The following is a 24363-nucleotide window of genomic DNA, read 5'->3' on the forward strand; positions in this document are numbered from 1 at the left end:
CATTCTTTGAATGAACTCCCGTTGAATTTCTTGCTATGCTTATAGGTTTATATGGTTATATCAACCGTTACAATTTAAATTTAAAAGTTTTATAGCATACCAAATATTAGTTATTTTCCAATATATCCGGTAATAATGACAATCTCTTTGAACTATCATTTTCTCTATTCATGACTTCATAATAAAAATCCATAGTTGGTTTCATTACCATTGCACATCCTTAATACTTTAACCAATAGCTCTTGGATATTTAAGACACCACCCGTCTTTTTCCAAAATTGTGTGGAGTTAATAACTTCAATCATCTATAATCCAGCTTGTTTCTTGCATATGTGGACCTTTTTTTATTATGAATAAGTCATATTTCTTTGATTGCTTGTTTGTTTCTAACAATGCTCTCCAAGCAATGAAATTGGTAGCAAATCTATTGATCCCAGGATGTAAGAGTTCAATGCATTGGTATACCTCTTCATATAATCAGTAGTCCATGTATGATTGTATATGAAGGAAGTGATATTTTTTGCTTGATATAAGACATTTTTCACACATTTTTATTATCGATTTCTTTCAAAATAAGATCCAAGCAGTGAGCAGACATGTTGGCCAATAGAGGTTCTCTTTTGCATTAACATCTTACCAAACTACTTTGAATGTCGCTTCATTTTCCTTAACAAATTGAACAATAAATTCTTCACCAATTTCATCCACCATTTTTCACTATATCATAATAACCATTTCATAATCATGTTTATTTTTAGGAGCTTCACCTTTTTTACTTTTTGAACGTGACATTTTTTATAACTGCACATAAATCATTTATTGTTCATTATATGAGATCAAATAAGCTAATAAAGTATTCAAAGTAAAATAATAATTATAAAACTCAAAACTAACAATAAAACAAATTCATAAAAGAAAGAAATAAATGAAAGAAAAGTGATGTTATAAGCTAATAACTATCGTTGAAAATGTCGACTTATAAGTTCCAAAGCTTATTCGACATGAACTATTTTCTTTCTTTGCTTTCATATTTAGCTCTTTTATCCCCCATAGGTTATCCCCCATAGGTTTTCATCACACTCTTAGAGAAGTGGTGTACAATGTTTTGAAACTTTAAACATTAGAGACAATAAAAAAGTCAATGATACCAATATATCTACTCTTGAGGGCCTTAAACATTTGAAACTCAACTTTGGTTTCCAGATTTCTTACAATTATTTTATTATTATTCCCATCTATCCAACAAAAAAATGAATTTTCATATCTGACGAGAAATGGAGATGTCAGAGATGGATTCACTATGATGCAATAGGCGATCGAATAGATTTTCAAAAAACTCAATTTTCGATTATTTTTAAAATAACAACAGTTATTAACTGAAATTAACATCTAAGCAACAACTGATGCTATACAAGTCAGAGTTACAGACAAAAAATGTAAAGGTACACTAGAAATAAAACATAATTCGCTAATGCATGAGCCAATTATACCTCTTCATAAGAAAAGGTAAGAGTTCTATGCCTTTGGTATACCTCTTCATATAATCAATCGTCCATGTATGATTGTATATAAAGGAAATGGTCTTTTTACTTGGTCTATACATTTTTTGCACATTTGTATAAAAATTAATTAATAATATATAAAAATATTATTATTATTTTATCAGTTTACTTATTATATAAAATAGAAAAAGCACCACGGAAGAAAGAATCCACATGGAGAAGCAATAACAAGTATTTGGCATTTATATGTTGCTAACCCCAAAATTATAATATGATATATACACTTATGTCTACTTTTGTATATAACATATATGTACATACATAACATATGTACTTTTATATATACATACACATATACATGTATCAAAGAAAAGGTAAGAGTTCTATGCCTTTGGTATACCTCTTCATATAATCAATCATCCATGTATGATTGTATATAAGGAAGTGGTATTTTTTAGTTGGTCTAATACATTTTTCGCACATTTTTATAAAAATTAATTAATAATATATAAAAAAATATTATTATTATTATTTTATCAGTTTACTTATTTATATAAAATAGAAAAAGCACATCGGAAGAAAGAATCCCACATGGAGAAGCAATAGCAAGTATTTGGCATTTATATATGTTGCTAACCCCAAAATTAATAATCTGATATATACACTTATGTCTATACTTTTGTATATATACATATATGTACATACATAACATATGTACTTTTATATATACATACACATATATACATGTATAACATTTATGATATACACATATAATATATATATATATATATATATATATACATGTATAACATATATATACACACACTTAAGTATACTGCATAATATATTATATATATACTTATACTATATATTTTATATACTTTATAGTTTATATCATTCATACCAATATTAATACTTATATATATATAATATAAGTATAATACATATAATATATATATATATATATATATATGTGTGTGTGTCTGTGTGTGTGTCATATTATATTATTATATAATATATATTCATATATTATAATTATTTCCATTTTTTGTCAACTTTTGAAATGAATGTAATTAAGTAATTTTACAAATTTTCTTCATATTTTACAATAAATTAGATTTGACCCCTTTGTGTTGTTTAACTTATTTAAATTTTCATTTTAATTTAGTATTGTCTAATTTAGTCCTTAAAATTATATTGTATCTAAAATTGGCACATACTTATTTACATTTTGTAATTTACTTCATATCCTATATCACATAATAAACTTCATTTCAATTTTATAAATTATATTATAATCTCCAAACTCTATAAACTTTTGTTCAACAATGTTCATTTAATTAAAAGATAAAATCTTGTTTATGTTCGTTCGTATAATAAATAAACGAATATAAATAAATGTTGGGATTGTCGTTGAAGCTCATTGATCACCGAATGATTTTCCAAGAGGGGTGAATTGTCTTTGAGTTTAGGGAGTAAGGAGTAAAAGGATAGGCAATTTGCACAAGGATTATAATGGTTCGACTTCTCAAACCAATTCTACATCCACTATCTTAGCTCCTCACTAAGGATTTTCTAACAAATTCACTAATTTGTTTTTTCTTTACAGGATCAAAAGATAACATTTACACTCCCTAGCTTTTCACAAACTGAGCTAGAACTAATCCCCTTTTACAAAAGGAAAACAATATGTAACAAGAAAACCTCACAAAGAAAGTGTTTACAAAATTTAAGCTCACAAGAAAACAAATAAAAGATTTGTAATTAGCTCAAATCACAAATATTTACAAGAGAAAGGAAAATAAGAATGAAAAACTCTCTCTTGTGTTTGATTGCTTGGGTATGTGTTGGTCAACCTTCTTCAAGTGTCCTCAACTTGTGTTTTATATGTTAGAAAGTTTGTGGTTGTTTCTATCTGTTGGAGATGTTTTGGAGTCATTGGAAATTAATTTTATGCAAATAAAACTGCACAGGACAAGGAGTATCAGTACTCCTTTAATGAGTATCGGTACTACCTTTGTAATATTTAAATAAACTAACAGTTAAGATCGTTGGACTTGACCAGTATCGATATTATGCTTATGGTATCGATACTATTTTATAAAGTAGCATCGATACCCCTTTGAGTATTGGTACCTATTTTTCATTCTGGAATTTGAGCAATTTGGAAAACAACTGGTAGTATCAATACTACCTAGAGAATATCGATACTTCTCTTACCTTTGGTATCGGTACCACATGAACATTATCGTATTGTTCATATAATATCGATACTGTTAGAACAATATCGGTACTACGCACCAGAAAAATAATTTTGTGCTCAAATTCTAGTTTAATGGGCTTTGAATTATTTTTGAAAACTTTGAATAAATTCAATCAAGTCCAAAAAATATTTGCCTTATTTGTTATATCAAAATATTATAAAATAGTTCAACAATCTCCCCCTTTTTGATATAACAAAACATTTGAAAAATATTGTTTTGGCAAAATTCCACCTTAATAAAATATTTAATGAAAAAGAGCAATATTTGGAAAATGTTAAAGCTCACCCTTTTTTTTATTCTTGAAATTGAAATTTTCAAACTCATACTTCTCTCCGTTTTGTTATATAAAAAATAATTCAACTTTAAATTTCAAAATAATAATGGAGAGTAAGTGGCAAATTTTAGCATAAAATCATTTGAAAAATTAAAAACTCCCCCTCAATAAATGCATTCCAAACAAGAAATTTAAATTTGAAGGCATGACACTTAAAAGGCATTGAATTTCGACAAAGATGGACAACATGTTAGTAACACATGAAATTCAATATATCCAAGTATAATATACTTTATGCAATACCAATTTTTGTATTTAAATGCATGCGCATAAAACTGATGCAAAAATGTTATGTGTAACACTCATAACCCGTATAATTATACCTATACAGATTATATGTCACTCGATTTCTAAAACCATTTTCCAATTCAATGCGATTTAAAATTTATCTTCTTAAAATGGTAAATGATATTATAAAAATATCATATCATATAATTTATATTACGTTATAAACAAATTTATCTTCTTAAAATTTTTTTAACAAACAATTAAAACATTTATAATTACAACGCTAAGTATAAATTTAGTGAGGCAATTAAAACAATAAACAGTGCAATACAATTCATGCATGAATTTAGATTTCAAATCCAATGCCATAAAACCATGCTAATAGCATATTCAATATTTTACCATGATCAAAATAATATAAAATTTCTTACCATTTATCCCATAAGCTCATAATATTATTTTACCAATACACTTGCCATTATTCCATAACCATATACCATAGACAATAACCATAAACAATAGACAATAGCCCAATATACAACCCTGAGGACACTGTGTACACGAGTCAAATATAAGCACCGTAGTGCTAATCCGTATGACACATAAGGTCGTGTCCACCATTTGTACAAGGTATCCTTAAGTACAGTCCTGTATGGAACATAAGGTCGTACCCACCATATACACTAGGTATCCTTTAGTGTATCCCGTATGCAGCCTGCTGCTGGACTCTATGGCATGCCAACTATACCCTGTCCCTCAATAACTGACTTGGGCATACAGTCTATTTTATTGATACATCCATGGCAAAGTATATTATCATATTTAACATTGGGCAGTTCATACCCGAAATAACATTCATGATAAAATCATATATGTTCATAATAACATCATATGCAAAAATCAGTGATCAATGTATTTATTTCAACCTTTGACATATTTAGAATATATCAAATATATGAAAATGACATAAATATCATGTCAACATAAATAGGTCGACTTATTGCAAGTCTTCCTGATGATGTATAAAACATCCATGTATAATTTCATGTATTGCACTCACCTTGACACTTTATCTTTCAAAATATGAGTATCACTATTGTCCACCATAAGTCCTTTATATTTGATTTGATTTGATTACAAATCAATCACAATCTGTATAAATCACCAATTCATAACGATACATATGTTAATATTGTACTAACATAAATATCCCATAATAACTCTATATTCATATAACTCACACTACCTTTAAGAAGCCGTATTCTTTATTGATATACACACTGGAATTAATTTCGTTTATTCCGTTGAAACTAGACTCGAATATGAATTTATCCATATAAATAAATCCTTCTAATTCATTCTGTACAATTTATGGTGAATTTTCAAACTTGATCAACAGAATCTGTTTTGCAGAATCTGCTATCCTAATTTTCTGACCTTTCCTCGGTTAAAAATTCATATCTTTTGTATTCACCTTGAAATTGATCTCCGTTTGTTTAAACAAACTAGATCGATATATTAACATAAATATATAAAAATCTCTAAATTATTTTTCTAAATTCTAGTGAATTTTCGAACCTACTGAAAAATTCAGAATCTAACTGTTTCTTTTAACTTCATCCCTAGGTTCTTCATCGATTTTCCAAATTTACGAATCGATCTCCAACTTTTAAAAAATTACAAAATGGTCCTAAATTTTCTAAGGATTGTAGAATACTTCCTTTCATCTCCAACCCATATAATTTTTCTATAATTTTTCTCACTTAAACCATTCATGGCCGAAATTTAAAGAACAAGTTCTAGAAAGATACAACATGTTCTAATCATCTTTCATCCTTGAATATGAATCTACAACATGTAAATCATCAAGATTTATCATCAATTTCATGAATCATATCATGAACATAAACCCTTAGATTTGGGATCTTTTAATTCCAGCAAGATTAGAAAGTATATTGGTACCAAATGATAGTGTTTTTCACTTAGATCACTTTCCTATCTCACAACATAACTCCAATTCCAAGGAATTAGCTCAAAAATGGAAAATAAAATATTTTCTTACCTTGAAAGCTTTCTCACGTCCATGGAGAAGAGAAGAACACTTTGGCATGATATGTTTGATTCATATCATGCTCATCATCCTTTAATTAATCATTTAACGAATATTAAATTCATTAAATTGGTTAAATACCAATTTAACCTTAATGAAGCTTTATAATTACCATTAAACCAAGATACATATCCTTATAATCATCAAAATCAGAAAAATATCAGCCTTTTCATATTTCAATAGTCAAAGATGAACAAATTAGTTTTCCACTTTACCCTTTTGCCCTTATAATTTCCAAAAATTGTAATTCAGTCACTTTAATCAAACAATTCAAATTAACATGAAATTAAACCATTAAATATTATTTTCCAGCATTTTCAAATTGTGAAAATAATATTTTTTTTTATTTTCGTGACCCATTTGTAATTTTTCCAAAATTTCATTTTGGTCCCTAAACTTTCCAAAGTTTATACTTTGATCACCAATTTTTAATTTTGTCATTAAATAAATCCATTTATGAAATAAAATTCATTTGTGAAAGAATCACCACTTAATTCATTAAACTTTTCCCAATTTTCTACTTTGACCATCAAACTTTCAAAATTTGCATTTTGGTCATTATGTAAATTTTTTGGGTATTACGTTGCATTTGAAAAATTGATATCAATTGATAGAGAGATATCATTTGCAATGAATCAGTTCATAAACATTTACATTAAGGTCAAAAATAAAAAGTTCTAAAAATAAAGCATTAAAACCAATTTTGACCAAAATTCATTATGATGAACAAACATTTATGAAAAATCATTAAAACTTTAGAAAATATTCATCATGATTCTTTTTAACATAAATGAGATAGAAAACTTAAATTATTTAAAATCAAAACTCATGCATGCTTAAATCAATGAGAAACCAATTATGTAAGGAAATTAAAATAAGCTTAGAGGTTACCCATCATTCTTTGAAGTATGACTAGAGCATTTAAATTTCTTTTTGTCACCATTGCTCCCACACACCTACAAGAGACATTTATATGGATTTTGGTATCCAAATTGCTTTGGATCCTTGCTAGTTAGTTTCAATGCCCCTTGTTCCCTTTGGAACCCATACTTATTTAATTTTAAAAGATTTTATTTTCTTTATAGTACATGTATGTTTCCTTGTGACCATGATAATGACAATGTGAGCATTTTGTCATTATGAAGTTAGATGAACTATTTAAAATGATTATGTTTTCTTTTGTTAAGCATTCAAGCTTAACATCTAAATCAAACTTTCTTTTTCAAATTTTCAATTTTATTTTTGAAAGCTCTAAATCCTTTTTCAAAATTTCATTTTGTTTTCAAAACCTTTTGATTTCAAAAGAATATCATTTTCAACTTTAAGTTTTGAAATTATTTCTTGTATTTGGAGTTAATGGTCTCAAACTCCAAAAATAATTCATCGTATACATCTTGTAACTCATTAAAAGAATATGAATTAGATTCACTAGAGTTATAAGATACGTCGGGCTCTTCATGAGCCATTAAGCACACTACCTTTGTCGGTTCTTCTTTCTTATTTCCATAGATCTCTTTGAGCTTATTCCAAAGCTCTTTGGAATTTGAACAAGAAGAAACTCCTTCAAAGACTTCGGGACCAAATGTAGAAAACAACATGTGCATGACCTAGGCATTTTGTTGAGCTTTCTTCCGTTCTTGGGTACTCCACTCATTCTTTCGTCTTCTTCTTTGGAGAATAGTAGTCGTTCTCGATCATCTTCCATGCATCAAGATCATTATATTGGATGAATAACTTCATTAATTTCTTCCAATGACGGTAGTTGGCTCCATTGAAGTATGAAGGCTTGTCGATCAGTTAGGAGTCTTCCATGTAGAACGAGGCGGAGGTGGAAGCCATCTTCTCTGTTGTTTCAAAAATGGATAGAGCTTCTTTAAGAATTGTCTCCATGTTTTTAGACCTTCTAATAAGTTAAACTTTGATACCAATTGTTGGGATTATTGAATGAAGCTTAATGATCAACCGAATGATTTTCCAATAAGGGGTGAATTGGTTTTCTGAGTTTAGGGAGTAACGAGTAAAAAGATGAGACAATTTGTACAAGCATTTATAGTGGTTTAACTTCTCAACCAAGTCTACATCCACTACCTTAGCTCCTCACAAAGGATTTTCTAATAAATTAACTAATTTGTTATTTCTTTTTGCATGATAAAGAGATAACCTTTACAACTCTTAGCTTTTCACAGACTAAGCTAGAACCAGTCCCCTTTTACAAAATGTTAAAATGTAGACAAGAAAAACCTCCCAAAGGAAGGTGTTTACAAAGATTTAAGCTAACAGGAAAACAAATAAAACATTTGCAATGAGCTCAAAACACAAATATTTACAAAAGAAAGTAAATAAAGATTAAAAAACTTTTTTTTTGTGTATGAATGCTTGGATAGGGTTAGTAACCTTCTTCAAGTGTCCTCAACTTGTTTTTATATTTAGAATGAGCTTGAGGTTGTCTCTGGCTGTTGGGTATGTTTTAGAGCCGTTGGGGATTAATTCTGCTGCAAATAAAATTACCCAGAATAGGGAGTATCGGTACTCCTTTAATGAGTATCGGTACTACCTTTGTAATTTTTAAAAAACTAGTTGTTAAAGACCGTTGGGCTTGACCAGTACGATACTGTTCATGGTATCGATACCATTATGTAAAGTAGTATCAGTACTGTTGGGATTTTGCGGAAGCTCGAATTGACAACCAAAATAGTTCGCCAAGAGGGGTCGGGACGGTTCTTTGTTTAGGGAGTAAGCATATTGAAGATAGAAAATTTTCACAATGATTTATAGTGGTTCGACTTCTCAACCAAGTATATATCCACTACCTTATCTCCTCACCAAGAATTTTCCAACAAATTTACTAATTTGTTCTTCCTTTTTACAGAACAAAGACATAACCTTTCCAACTCCCTAGTTTTTCACGGGCTAAACTAGAATCTTATCCCTAGCTTTTCAAGGGCTCAGCTAGAACCTTTCCTTTTACAAAAGGATAAAAGAAGTAAACAAGAAAACCTCTCAAAGGTAGAGTGTTTACAAAATTTAAGCTAACAAGAACACAATATTTACAAGAGATAGAAAAAGATTGAAAAACTCTTCTCTTGTTGAATACTTGGATAACTGTTCTCTATATTCTTCAAGTGTCTTGAATATGTATTTATAAGTTGAAATGAGTTTGAAGTCGTATATAGCCGTTGGGGATGTTTTGGAGCCATTGGGGATTAATTTTATGCAAAATAAAATTGCCCAGAACAAGTAGTATCGGTACTACCTTCAATGGGTATCAGTACTGTTCGTTATTGTTCATATAGTATCGGTACTATTTATAGTATCGATACTATTCATCCAATACAATATTATTCATAAAAACATTTTTGTGCTCAATTCCAAATTAAATGGACTTTGAATTATTTTTGTAAACTTTGAATAAATTCAATTCAAGTCCAAAACATTTTTCCATAAATTGTTACATCAAGTATAGTTCAACAATCTCCCCTTTTTGATATAACAAACATTTGAAAATTTGTTTTTTTGCAAAACTCCCCTTAGTAAATGTTTAATGAAAAAGATGCCAATTGTTAGAAAATATATGAAAATGTTTATCTCCCCTTTTTCATTAAGAAACTGAATTTTTCAAACCATACTTCTCCCCCTTTTGTTATAAAAAAATTCAATCTTTAAAGTCTAAATAACTTTGAAGAGTAAGTGATAAATTTGACATTTAAAACCATTTGAAAAAAAATTCAAAGCTCCCCCTCAATAAGTACATTCCCACAAAATTTAGCTTTAAAATCTTGACACATGAAATTCAACAAAGAATAACAAACATGTTAGCACATGAAATTCTATGTATCCAAGTCTAAAATACTTTATGCAATATCAATTGTTGAAATTAAGTGCATATGCATAAAGCTTTCAAAAATATGCATTTGAAGATTTGATATCAATTGTTAGAGAGATGTCATTTGCATTTAAAACACATGCATAATCATTTAAATTTAGGTCAAAAATTTAAAATTTGAATAATCAAAGTATTTGAAAAGTTGATATCAATTGTTAGAGAGATATCATTTGCATTAAAATCAATTTTGACTAAAATTCATTATGATGAACTAAAATATGAAAAATCATTAAAATTTTAAAATGTTCATCATAGCTTCCTTTTAACATACATGAGCTAGAAATTTAACACAAATTCATTTAATTTCAAACTCATGCATGTATAAACCTAAATGAGCAACCAATTAATCAAAACAAAAGCTTTAAGTTAGAGGTTCCCGTTCCTTTTTCAGTGTGGCTAGAGCATTTAAATATCTTCACTTTCATCACCATTGCTCCCACACACCTACAAGAGACATTATTTCGATTTTGGTATCCAATTGCTTTGATCATTGGACGTTAGTTTTAATGCCCTTGTTTCATTAGGATCCATACTTGTCTAATTTTAAAATGTTTTCTTTCTTCAAATGAAAAGTATGTCCCTTGTGACCATGATAATGGCAATGTGAGCATTTTGCCATTATAAACTAGATGAATTATTTAAAATGATTCTTTATCTTTTGTTAAGCATTCAAGCTTAACTTTTAAATCAAAATTTCCTTTTTCAAAACTTTCAATTTTCATTTTTGAAAGCTCTAAATCCTTTATCAACATTTCATTTTGATTTTAAAAATCTATTTTTGCTTTCAAAATAAAATTGTATTCAATTTTAAATTTTGAAATTATTTTCCTATATTTGCAGTTCATGGTATCAAACTCCGAAAATAATCCATCGTAGGCAGCTTGTAACTCATCAAAAGAAAATGAATTTAATTCATTTGAGCTAGAAGATACCCCGAGCTCTTCACGAGCCATTAGAGACACCACCTTTGTTGGTTATTCTTTCTTGTTTCCATGAAGCTTTTCAAGCTTATTCCAAGCTTCTTGACACTTGAACAAGAAAAACTCCTTCTATATATCTGGACCAAATGCACAAAACAATATGTGCATGGCTTGGCATTAAGTTGAGCTTTCTTCCATTCTTGGTTACTCCACTTCTTATCCTTCTTTGGAGAAGAGTAGTCTTTCTCAATCATTTCCCATGCATCAAGATCATTGAATTATATGAATAACTTCATTAATTTCTTCCAATGATGATAGTTTTCTCCATTAAAAAGTGGAGGCTTGTCGATCGGTGGAGAGTCTTCCATGTGGAACAAGCTAGAGGTGGAAGCCATCTTCTCGGTTGTGTCAGGAATTGGTAGAGCGTCTTCTAGGATCGTCTCAATGATGTTAAGCCTTCTAACGAGTTAAGCTCTGATGCCAATTGTTGAGATTTTACGGAAGCTCAAATCGACAACCAAAATGGTTCACCAAGAGGGGTTGGGACGGTTCTTGTGTTAAGGGAGTGTAACCCCCCAGATCAATGCGAGTAACCCGATCCTATCCGGGAAGTCACATTAGGGCCACCGGAGCGACCCACTATAAAAATAGCGGAAATTTTAAAACTTTTATTGAAACATGTAACTTATAAAATCAGTTGTCACTATTTAAAAATAAAAACAGATTTCCAGACTGTATATAAATCAAAATACAATTACATGCCCCCTAATCACATGTACCATACTCTGCAACAACACCGGAAGAACTCCCTTACTGAGTCGATGGATGCACTGGTACAATCTTTTAACCTGAAAAGGTGAGTAGAGTGAGCTTTGGAAAGCTCAGTAATACAGAACTACCAGATGATGCTGAAAAACGTGTAGATACAAATAACATATTTCCTTATTGGTTCAGATATTACAGATTGTTATGTTGAGCAGAGATCCTACTGATATTTCAGGTGGTAACGGACAATGAGCTTTTGTTTCAGAGAAATATTTCGGATGACTGAGTTCAGGAGATCAGAATAGGTTTTCTAGTGTGTTCCCAAAAAACCATGTAACTTTTCAGATCTTTTTAAAACATATATATATATATACCCCCATCCGTCACGAACAAAATGTATAGGTTCCCCAGAACCATACAACCCCGTCACTAACAGTAAGGCCCTGAGCACACAGCCGAGGAACCGTAAGTAAGGCCCTGAGCACACAGCCGAGGAACCTCCAAGTAATCTTCCTCCACAATACCCCCCAATAAACATGTCCGTCCGTAAACGGATATATCAAAATCAAAACATAATTCAAGTCAAGTATCATATCAGAATCCAGGTCATGTATCATATCAGAATCCATGTCAATATCAGATCAGAATCCAGGTCAGGATCATAACAGAATTCAAGTCGGAAATCAGATAAAAATATTATATGATTAGGGAACACACCAGAGTTTACAGATATTATTCAGAGGTATTGGATAATCTTAACAGTAGAGAAACATGAATATTCAGTATACCGATAGGATATCAGAATTTAGAATCACTATTTGAAAGAGTTCATTAACTGACAGAATCATCAGTTATTCAGAATGTGAATTATCAGGATATTATCTTATTCGGACAGTTTTCAGAAGCTGTACGTAATCAGAAGGGTATTCAGAATCCTTTACATCCATGTCGATTGATCGGATAATCGAACAACTTGAGAACGAAGATTCAGAACCTTAACATCTATGTCGACTGGTCAATTCATTTTCCTTCTAGGGTATTTACTCTTTAATACCACAAATTCTTGTCCGTAGACCATTTTCGGAATTATCGCTGAATAAATCTTCCAATGACTTTATTTCATTTCCACGCTTCCACAATATCATGAAATGTTGACGTACTTGATTAATTTGTTCATAACCCATTGTAATTGTACACTACGTATTACTCTTAATACCACAAATTCTTGTCCGTAGACCATTTTCGGAATTATCGCTGAATAAATCTTCCAATGACTTTATTTCATTTCCACGCTTCCACAATATCATGAAATGTTGACGTACTTGATTAATTTGTTCATAACCCATTGTAATTGTACACTACGTAAACTCATCAGAGTTTCCAGACTTATCCAAATCACTTACTAAATCCTCAGTCATTGAGGTTACCTATTTCATTTAGCAGTCATCTCCATTCCAGTTACTTCAGAATTTTCCAGAGAAATTCAAACGTTCCTGAATTTCATATACATGTTGTACTTCCATCCCATTCAATTTGGTCTTCGTGGTTGATTGTTGAACAAACGTCCAATTCTTAGTACTGAATACGATCTAGATCTGAGCTAAACTGAATACTCCCAAGATTCATCATCGAGCCAAACTTGAGAAGACGAACATATGTTCCAGTAATATCTATGCCATTCAGGTATTGACATAGCTTTAGGGTTGATCTACTCACTTAAATTATTTTCCATTACCTTTAAAGGTAGTCCAATACCTATGCTTACTTGGATTCCTTAATTAATCCAAGACATTACTTAATTTAGGCCATAAGGTTATTTTGGTAATTTTGATGTTCAGTTTTATTCCATTCATTTCAGAACTCGAGGATATTCAATCATTCCTGAGCTTGGTGATATTCTTGGGTCATTTCCATTACAGGGGTATTTTGGTCATTTTATAGATCTACGGTATTTCAATCTTTTCCTTCCATCCGATCTTATTATTTAATTCAATCTTATCATTTACTTCAGTCCTTTCGAACAATTCTGACAGCAGAATACCCCGATAAATTACTCTTCCAGTATTTACTCATTATTCGAATATTTTCAGGTCAAGTGTCTTCTCAGACTTTACAAACGGAATATCATAAATTTTCCTGCACTAAGTCGGGATCTTAACAATTAAATCCGTACTTATTCGAGTTAAGTACGAATCCTCTAAGTATTTTCTCATTCAGAGTCATCTCAGACTATTCTACCTCTTAAGGTATTTCCGTAATTTCTTAGCCAGATAAGTTCGATATTAGCTCTTAACGAAAATAATATAATTTAGAGATCCTATGATTAATTGCTTTCTTGAACAATCTCTGATCTTGAAATAATTCCCTTAACACACTTCTAGTATCTTGCATAAACCTTCTTGGGGTTAAAAACCGGTTCTCCATAATTTCCAAGTAAAACTAACATTTCTTATGCACATCAATAGTTTTAGCAGATCAATAATTCTTTTCAGATTTATTAATCCACTTCCAGAGACAATTCTTATCATTTTCCAACATAAGGGTAATTTCGTAATTTTCCCTAATCGAAATATTCTCTTAATTTATCATCTAAGTACCTTTAATGAGATAAATTATAATCTACAATCCATGGTTAATTCTTTTATTACTTAATTCCAGAACTTGTAATTTAATTCAAACCGTCCTCCAATTTCTTATAATAGTCATCTGAGCCATATTCAGTTATCTACTTTCTACCGTATTCGTACCTAGTGTAGATCTTCATTAATTACACATATGACTAAACATTTCCATTCATGCATTATCAATACCAACATATTCCATAAAGCATAAAGAGGTAGTAAAGTATTACCTCGATTTCCGTACAATATTGATCGACCATAAAAATTCCATTTGAACGCCTTTGATCTTCAATTCAACTTCCAATAATTCCTCATATACATATCAACATAAATTATATCAGAAACGAAGCTTAATTACGATAAACGGATCGAATTGGGTGATAAATCAGTGAAAGATGGCTTACCGAGTTCGAATTTGGCGAAACGGACTTCGGATTCGGATTCAGGACGTCGAAAGCATAAAATATGACTTTTCGGAAATTTGGAATTTTCGGTCAAAATCAAAGTCAACGGGTTTGACTGACAATTTTGAGGCCTTCGGGTTCGAATTTCGAAAAACGGACAGCGGAATCGGATTTGGAACGTCGAAAAATGTCAGGATAGGTATACACAGTCGAAGTCAAAGGTCATTTAATGCCCGGTCAAAGCCGGTCGAAGTTTTGGTCAACAGTGGTCAACTCCGGTCAACGGTCAACGGGTCAACGGTCAACGGGTCGGGTCATAAAATCCCGGAAAAATTTCTAAAAATTATTTTGAGCGATTTCGAGATACTTACAAAGCTCGGTTCACAATTTGAACGGCGGAGAGCTCGATTTCAACAAATCGGGAAGTTTGACCGGTTCACCTCCCAACGCGCCGCGCCGGAGAAAAAGGAGAACACCGTGGACTCGGAACGGCACAAGGAACACGATGGTGCTGGAGGTGTCGTAAACGGATGACCCGATCGTCGTGAATCGATGAAAACCAACTAAAACTGAGTTATTACCGACGATACTTTCGACTGAAATTCACGACGAACGGCGATGATTCACGACGAAAGGTTTGAGGGGTTTTGTTCCTCGGTTGACAACGAACACGATGGTGGTTTCGGCTCGTTGTTTGGAGGTCGGACGGCGAGTAGATCGGAGTTGGAAGTTGGGTCAACGGAAGAGAAAAACTGGAAAATTATACATTCTGCAGCACGGGGAGGGGGTTATAAATTCTCTCATAAAGGAAATTGGCTAAACCAAGAGTTTAGTCACTGAACTTCCTACACTTCTTAAAATGGTCTGCCAACTTTGAAATCTTGCAATTTAATCCCCGATTCCTTCCAAAAATACCAATTAAATCCACCACTTTATAATTTCTTAAATTTAGCCCCTAAATTGGGGTGTTACAATTCTCCCCTCCTTAAAAGAATTTCGTCCTCGAAATTCATCCATGTTACATAATTGCATAAATGAAACTTCCAACAGTTCTTTCAAATCTTTTAATAGCTTTACAAAAGTACGATTCCTCCACTTATCCTTAACCAGCTGAGTATACATTCTTATCAGAACTCTCCCTCATTTCAAAAAAAAAAAAATTCGAACGAACATTTCCTTGAGTAATCAATTCAGTATTTGTCATGATAATAGGCTCATAGAGCAGTAGCATATCCCAATTTCTTTTCCGGAGTCAAATCAGAATTTTTCAGATAAATAACTCTCACATGGATCGTAAGGTACTTTACAACGTTTAGACAGATGTTACTGATGTTCTTTTTTTGTACAAGTATAGCCTTAACAAATAGAAACTTTGGTTTACTCGTTACAGATAGGGACTCAGCTCTGGAGTTCCGGCTCAGAGAGGTACGATTGCAGTCTAGGGGCATGTATTGACCAGACATATTTTGACATTCGACCGGCCGGTCTATCTTGAAAAATCTTGACTCAAACCATAGCTCTGATACCACTAAATGTAACCCCCCCAGATCAATGCGAGTAACCCGATCCTATCCGGGAAGTCACATTAGGGCCACCGGAGCGACCCACTATAAAAATAGCGGAAATTTTAAAACTTTTATTGAAACATGTAACTTATAAAATCAGTTGTCACTATTTAAAAATAAAACAGATTTCCAGACTCGTATATAAATCAAAATACAATTACATGCCCCCTAATCACATGTACCATACTCTGCAACAACACCGGAAGAACTCCCTTACTGAAGTCGATGGATGCACTGGTACAATTCTTTTAACCTGAAAAGGTGAGTAATAGAGTGAGCTTTGGAAAGCTCAGTAATACAGAACTACCAGATGATGCTGAAAAACGTGTAGATACAAATAAACATATTTTCCTTATTGGTTCAGATATTTACAGATTGTTATGTTGAGCAGAGATCCTACTGATATTTCAGGTGGTAACGGACAATGAGCTTTTGTTTCAGAGAAATATTTCGGATGACTGAGTTCAGGAGATCAGAATAGGTTTTCTAGTGTGTTCCCAAAAAACCATGTAACTTTTCAGATCTTTTTAAAACATATATATATATATACCCCCATCCGTCACGAACAAAATGTATAGGTTCCCCAGAACCATACAACCCCGTCACTAACAGTAAGGCCCTGAGCACACAGCCGAGGAACCGGTAAGTAAGGCCCTGAGCACACAGCCGAGGAACCTCCAAGTAATCTTCCTCCAACAATACCCCCAATAAAACATGTTCCGTCCGTAAACGGATATATCAAAAATCAAAACATAATTCAAGTCAAGTATCATATCAGAATCCAGGTCATGTATCAGATCAGAATCCATGTCAATATCAGATCAGAATCCAGGTCAGGATCATAACAGAATTCAAGTCGGAAATTAGATAAAATATTTATATGATTAGGGAACACACCAGAGTTTACAGATATTATTCAGAGGTATTGGATAATCTTAACAGGTAGAGAAACATGAATATTCAGTATACCGATAGGATATCAGAATTTAGAATCACTATTTGAAAGAGTTCATTAACTGACAGAATCATCAGTTATTCAGAATGTGAATATCAGGATATTATCTTATTCGGACAGTTTTCAGAAGCTGTACGTAATCAGAAGGGTATTCAGAATCCTTTACATCCATGTCGATTGATCGGATAATCGAACAACTTGAGAACGAAGATTCAGAACCTTAACAATCTATGTCGACTGGTCAATTCATTTTCCTTCTAGGGTATTTACTCTTTAATACCACAAATTCTTGTCCGTAGACCATTTTCGGAATTATCGCTGAATAAATCTCCAATGACTTTATTTCATTTCCACGCTTCCACAATATCATGAAATGTTGACGTACTTGATTAATTTGTTCATAACCCATTGTAATTGTACACTACGTAAACTCATCAGAGTTTCCAGACTTATCCAAATCACTTACTAAATCCTCAGTCATTGAGGTTACCTATTTCATTTAGCAGTCATCTCCATTCCAGTTACTTCAGAATTTTCCAGAGAAATTCAAACGTTCCTGAATTTCATATACATGTTGTACTTCCATCCCATTCAATTTGGTCTTCGTGGTTGATTGTTGAACAAACGTCCAATTCTTAGTACTGAATACGATCTAGATCTGAGCTAAACTGAATACTCCCAAGATTCATCATCGAGCCAAACTTGAGAAGACGAACATATGTTCCAGTAATATCTATGCCATTCAGGTATTGACATAGCTTTAGGGTTGATCTACTCACTTAAATTATTTTCCATTACCTTTAAAGGTAGTCCAATACCTATGCTTACTTGGATTCCTTAATTAATCCAAGACATTTACTTAATTTAGGCCATAAGGTTATTTTGGTAATTTTGATGTTCAGTTTTATTCCATTCATTTCAGAACTCGAGGATATTCAATCATTCCTGAGCTTGGTGATATTCTTGGGTCATTTCCATTACAGGGGTATTTTGGTCATTTTATAGATCTACGGTATTTCAATCTTTTCCTTCCATCCGATCTTATTATTTAATTAAATCTTATCATTTACTTCAGTCCTTTCGAACAATTCTGACAGCAGAATACCCCCGATAAATTACTCTTCCAGTATTTACTCATTATTCGAATATTTTCAGGTCAAGTGTCTTCTCAGACTTTACAAACGGAATATCATAAATTTTCCTGCACTAAGTCAGGATCTTAACAATTAAATCCGTACTTATTCGAGTTAAGTACGAATCCTCTAAGTATTTTCTCATTCAGAGTCATCTCAGACTATTCTACCTCTTAAGGTATTTCCGTAATTTCTTAGCCAGATAAGTTCGATATTAGCTCTTAACGAAAATAATATAATTTAGAGATCCTATGATTAATTGCTTTCTTGAACAATCTCTGATCTTGAAATAATTCCCTTAACACACTTCTAGTATCTTGCATAAACCTTCTTGGGGTTAAAAACCGGTTCTCCATAATTTCCAAGTAAAACTAACATTTCTTATGCACATCAATAGTTTTAGCAGATCAATAATTCTTTTCAGATTTATTAATCCACTTCCAGAGACAATTCTTATCATTTCCAACATAAGGGTAATTTCGTAATTTTCCCTAATCGAAATATTCTTAATTTATCATCTAAGTACCTTTAATGAGATAAATTATAATCTACAATCCATGGTTAATTCTTTTATTACTTAATTCCAGAACTTGTAATTTAATTCAAACCGTCCTCCAATTTCTTATAATAGTCATCTGAGCCATATTCAGTTATCTACTTTCTACCGTATTCGTACCTAGTGTAGATCTTCATTAATTACACATATGAGACTAAACATTTCCATTCATGCATTTATCAATACCAACATATTCCATAAAGCATAAAGAGGTAGTAAAGTATTACCTCGATTTCCGTACAATATTGATCGACCATAAAAATTCCATTTGAACGCCTTTGATCTTCAATTCAACTTCCAATAATTCCTCATATACATATCAACATAAATTATATCAGAAACGAAGCTTAATTACGATAAACGGATCGAATTGGGTGATAAATCAGTGAAAGACGGCTTACCGAGTTCGAATTTGGCGAAACGGACTTCGGATTCGGATTCAGGACGTCGAAAGCATAAAATATGACTTTTCGGAAATTTGGAATTTTCGGTCAAAATCAAAGTCAACGGGTTTGACTGACAATTTTAAGGCCTTCGGGTTCGAATTTCGAAAAACGGACAGCGGAATCGGATTTGGAACGTCGAAAAATGTCAGGATAGGTATACACGGTCGAAGTCAAAGGTCTTTTAATGCCCGGTCAAAGCCGGTCGAAGTTTTGGTCAACAGTGGTCAACTCCGGTCAATGGTCAACGGGTCAACGGTCAACGGGTCGGGTCAACGGGTCGGGTAAACGGGTCGGGTCGGGTCGTGACCGGTCAAACCGGTCAAAACAGTTCCAAAACCGGTCAAACCAGTCACTTTTTCCTTCCCCACGCTCAGTGGCGGCGCGTGGGGGCGCGTGAACAGTGATAAAATCCCGGAAAAATTTCTAAAAATTATTTTGAGCGATTTCGAGATACTTACAAAGCTCGGTTCACAATTTTGAACGGCGGAGAGCTCGATTTCAACAAATCGGGAAGTTTGACCGGTTCACCTCCCAACGCGCCGCCGCCGGAGAAAAAGGAGAACACCCGTGGACTCGGAACGGCACAAGGAACACGATGGTGCTGGAGGTGTCGTAAACGGATGACCCGATCGTCGTGAATCGATGAAAAACCAACTAAAACCGAGTTATTACCGACGATACTTTCGACTGAAATTCACGACGAACGGCGATGATTCACGACGAAAGGTTTGAGGGGTTTTGTTCCTCGGTTGACAACGAACACGATGGTGGTTTCGGCTCGTTGTTTGGAGGTCGGACGGCGAGTAGATCGGAGTTGGAAGTTGGGTCAACGGAAGAGAAAAACTGGAAAATTATACATTCTGCAGCACGGGGAGGGGGTTATAAATTCTCTCATAAAGGAAATTGGCTAAACCAAGAGTTTAGTCACTGAACTTCCTACACTTCTTAAAATGGTCTGCCAACTTTGAAATCTTGCAATTTAATCCCCGATTCCTTCCAAAAATACCAATTAAATCCACCACTTTATAATTTCTTAAATTTAGCCCCTAAATTGGGGTGTTACAGGGAGTAAGGAGATTGAAATATAGAAAATTTGCACAGCGATTTATAGTGGTTCGATTTCTCAACCAAGTCTACATCCACTACCTTAGCTCCTCACCAAGAATTTTCCAACAAATTCACTAATTTGTTATTTCTTTTTACAGGACAAAGAGATAACCTTTACAACTCCCTAGTTTTTCACGGGCTAAACTAGAACCTTATCCCTAGCTTTTCGAGGGCTCGGCTAGAACCTTTCCTTTTACAAAAGGATAAAAGAAGTAAAAAAGAAAACCTCTCAAAGGTAGGGTGTTTACAAAATTTAAGCTCACAAGAACACAATATTTACAAGAGAATAGAAAAATAAGATTGAAAAACTCTTCTCTTGTGTTTGAATACTTGGATAGGTGTTCTCTATATTCTTTAAGTGTCTTGAACATGTATTTATAAGTTGGAATGAGTTTGAAGTCGTATATAGCCGTTGGGGATGTTTTGAAGCCGTTGGGGATTCATTTTCTGCAAAATAAATATGCCCCGAACAAGTAGTATCGATACCCCTTCAATGGGTATCGGTACTACCTTTGTAATATTTGAAATTTTTTATCGTTGGACTTGATTTTACTGTAGTAGTATCGATGCTACTGTAGAGGTATCGATACTCATTTTGCATTCTGAATTTTTTGAGCATCAGTACTGTTCGTTACTGTTCACACATTATCGATATTATTCATACAATATCAGTACTATTCGTTGTTGTTCACACATTATCGGTACTATTCATACAGTACAATACTATTCGCAAAAACATTTTTGTGCTCAATTCCAAATTAAATGGACTTTGAATTATTTTTGTAAACTTTGAAAACTTTGAATAAATTCAATTCAAGTCCAAAACATTTTTCCATAAATTGTTATATCAAAATATAGTTCAACAAGTACCCCTTTGAGTATCAATACCTATTTTGCATTCTGGAATTTGAGCAATTTGAAAAACAACTGGTAGTATTGATACTACCTAGAGAGTATTGATATTTCTCTTACCTTTGGTATCGGTACCACATGAACAGTACTAGTACTGTTCAAATAGTATCGATACTGTAAGAACAGTATCTGTACTATGTACCTAGAAAAACAGTTTTGTGCTCAAATTCTAATTTAATGGACTTTGAATTATTTTGGAAAACTTTGAATAAATTCAATCAAGTCCAAATAACATTTTGCCTTAATTTGTTATATCAAAATATTATAAAACATAGTTCAACATATACACTTATATATACTTATATACTTATATTATATAGTTTATATAATTTATATACTTATATTTATACTTTATTGTTTATATACTTTATATATATATATTATATATATATATATACATTATAACATATATACAAGTTTCATATTATATTATTATATAATATATACATATATTATAATTATTTCAATTTTTTGTCAACTTTTGAAATGAATGCAATTTAATATATTTATAATTTTCTTCACATTTTATAATTATTTTGATTTGAACTCTTGTGTTATTAATTTATTTAAATTTAAATTTTTAATTTAGTATTCGTCTAATTTAGTCCTTAAAATTATATTTGTATCTAAAATTGACCCATACAGATTTATATTTTGTAATTTACTTCAAACCCTATAAATCACATAATAAACTTCATTTCAAATTTTATAAATTATATTATAATCTCCAAACCCTATAAACTTTTGTTCAACAACTTTTTAAATGGATACAATTTAGTTCATTTTTATATTAATTTTAACTCCACATTTTATAATTTTGATTTGATCCGTCATCAGTACGTGTTGTTTAATTTATTTAATTTTTGTTTGTAATTTCATGTTTGTTCAATTTAGTCCTTAAAATTATATTTTTAACAAAATTAATCCATAATTATTAATATTCTTTTAATTTACTTTAAATCATATACAATTACAAATTACAATTCAATGTTCATGAAATGCGAAAAATAATTAATCCAAAAATGGGAAGCTACTCACACGTGGACCAACAAGCTTGAGGTTTCTTGATTTGATACCGATCGAATGTACTTGTTCTACACGTGTGTTGATATGGAATATTAACCGTTAAAAGGTTTAGGTAGGTCGATCTCTGTTGATACTATAGATTTTAATTAGGTTTGATAGTCTACTGGTATGATCTAGTGATTTTCTTAAGTTGTAAATATTTGATTTAGATGTCCTTAATTTAATATTTGGGGCATTACAACCGCCGTCCATAACCGATCTATCTTCAAATGTGAGGATTGCTTTATCGAATGTGCAAACTTCATGCCAAGGTTGGCATTTTGATTCTTGAAGTCTTAGTTTTGCTAACAATATCCTCATTTTCAGGCACTTGCTCAATGTGATATGGCCCTTACTAACTTAGGCATTATTAGACTTAGTGCTGATGATTCTGCTGGTGCTGCTCGGGTACTTTCGAGATCTTCTTGTGCTAATTCAATTTCTTCGTGTTGTATCTTGTTCATTTCTTGTTATATTATTTCGTGGTTCCACGCACCATGATACCGGAACAGATGGTTGCTTCGAGTGGCAAAAGAGATATAGGCGCAATAGCAAGTGCTAGAGCAGCTGCATTATATGGGCTTGACACTCTTGCAGATAAAATCCAGGAAAAAAACCTTCAGTATTCTTATCCCTCTTTAATTCCACATAGATCTCTCGATGAAGATGAATGATGGCTTCACTATGTTCGTGGTGTGTATTGAATAACATTTCCTTTCTCGGCCAAAAAAGACGCATTTCTTTCTATTGTTGATTTACTTCATCTCGTGCATCAGGACGAGGATGATAACGTTACCAGGTATTTGGTACTTGCAAGATAACCCATAATTCCCGGAACGGACAGGGTTTATAAGGTATACCTCCTTGAACTTGGTCATTTATTCGATTAATGTGTCTCTTTCGTTGATAATCTTTCGACTTTCCAGACCAGTATAGTTTTTACTCTAGAAGAAGGTCCTGACATGCTATTCAAAGCCTTGGCTGTGTTCTCTCTAAGGGATACTAATCTAACAAAGGTAACTACAGCAGAGTGTTCATCTTTGTCTTATCATTATCAGAGACGATTCTGATTGTTATCTCGCCTCTTGGAGCAATTTTCAGATGGAAAGGGCGTCCTCTGAGGTCGTCGACGATTCTAACAGTGGGACTGCCATGTAAGTGTAGTATACTCGTATTCAGATGGAGAAAGCAAAGCACAGTTTTCTTGAAAGTGGGATTATCATAACTAGTGATCAAATTAATGCTATTAATCCGGTTGATGTGTGGTTCCAGGTTCTTCGACTATCTTTTCTACATCGACTTTGAAACTTCGATGGCTGAACGGCGAGCCCAAAATGCATTGGAACATTTACAGGTCAGTAATTTCAGTCTTTTATTACGTCTCTAACTCATAACGACCGTATTTTTCCGACCAAATCTCTTCCTTTTCTGGCCTGAAGAAGCACTTGGAATCCTATACATTCTGAAATTTCAATGTGATGCTGGTGCTCGAGTCTGCATGTATTGTTTCTTTGAATATCAAAATCTCGCCGGTGTGGGATGCACTCTTAACTAGCTTGATTTCCAAAGCTCTGGTGTGCGATGCACTCTTAA

At 32.4% G+C, this 24363-nt stretch overlaps 1 pseudogene; it reads left to right on the forward strand.

Annotated features, from left to right (window-relative positions):
- The window catches only part of LOC120175706, a 40099-nt pseudogene that overhangs the window by 15591 nt on the left and 145 nt on the right, over window positions 1-24363 (forward strand).

This window comes from Hibiscus syriacus, unplaced genomic scaffold (genome assembly GCF_006381635.1).
Source record: "Hibiscus syriacus cultivar Baekdansim isolate YM2019G1 unplaced genomic scaffold, ASM638163v2 tig00112215_pilon, whole genome shotgun sequence".
Classification (NCBI taxonomy): Eukaryota; Viridiplantae; Streptophyta; class Magnoliopsida; order Malvales; family Malvaceae; genus Hibiscus; species Hibiscus syriacus.